The sequence below is a fragment of the Pteropus vampyrus genome, unplaced genomic scaffold (genome assembly GCF_000151845.1).
Source record: "Pteropus vampyrus isolate Shadow unplaced genomic scaffold, Pvam_2.0 Scaffold244, whole genome shotgun sequence".
Taxonomy (NCBI): Eukaryota; Metazoa; Chordata; class Mammalia; order Chiroptera; family Pteropodidae; genus Pteropus; species Pteropus vampyrus.
Window position 1 is genome coordinate 4,977,949 of NW_011889025.1, and position 1,271 is coordinate 4,979,219.

Genomic DNA, 1,271 nt, shown 5'->3' on the forward strand with positions numbered 1-1,271 from the left:
GACGTGTCTCTTGGAGGAGGCATATGGTTGTGTTTTGTTTTTTGTTTCATTCTGCAACTCTGTTCCTTTTTATTGGTGATTTCAGACCATTTACATTTAGGGTGATTATTGATATATGAGTTCTTCTTATAGCCATTTTGTCTTTTGCTTTCTGGTAGCTCGGTGTTTTCATTGCTTCCTTGTCCTTGTGTTTCTGTTTTCTTTATTTTGGTTGGCTTTTGTGGGTTTTGCCTCTAGTTCTTCTTGTTTTGTGTTATATACTTCGGTTTTGAATCTTTGGTGTGCAGTTACCATTACTTATATGTAAAGAATAATTATATATACACAGTCACTCTATTTATTTTTTGTGTGCCTTATCACCATTCCACTTTGTGAATTTGGATCTTTGAATCCTCCCCTTTTCAGCCATTGTTGTCTCAATTTGTCCCTATGTATGCTGAACATTCATTATCATCTTGCTATAGCAAATCTCTTATTATTTAACCTTATAATGCCTTATTCTTAGTAAAGCTTACATTCCTGTACTTCTATCTGCCTGCCAGTCACCTTTTTTCTAATTATGTATTTTTTTTTTTTCATTTTGTTTTAGGTGAGCTGACCCTTTTTGTTGCAGGCCTTGTAGCGGAGAATCCTCTCAATTTTTGTATGTCTGGGATGGTTTTTATTTCTCCTTCATATCTAAAGGAAAGCTTAGCTGGATAGATTATTCTTGGCTGGTCATACCTTTCACTTAATAGTTTGAATATGTGGTTCTACTCCTTTCTCGCTCATAAAGTTGGCACTGAGAAGTCCGACGATAATGTAGTGGGTTTTCCTTTATAAATTATCATTTTCTTCTCCTTGGCTGCCCTGATAATTTGTCTTTTTCATTGATTTTTGATAATTTTAATACAATATGTCTTGGTGAAGGCTTTTTGGGGTTCAGATAATTGGGTGTCCTGTTGACTTCTTGAATTCCAACCTCCAGGTCTTTCCTTAGATTTGGGAAATTCTTGTCAAATATTTCCCTGAAAATGCTTTCTAATCCCTGCTCCTTTTACTCCCTTTTGATAATGCCCATTATTCTTATGTTTCCTCTCCTGATGGTGTCAGCTAGTTCTTGTATTTCTCTTTCATTATTTTCCATTCTTCGGTTTCTCTCTTCTTCCTTCTGATTTATTTCTAGATTTCTGTCCTCAATATCACTGATCGTTTCCTCCATTTGGTTGACTCTATTTCCCTAGCTTGCTATTTCATTTTTCTACAGAAAATCTATTCTGTTCTTTTTGATT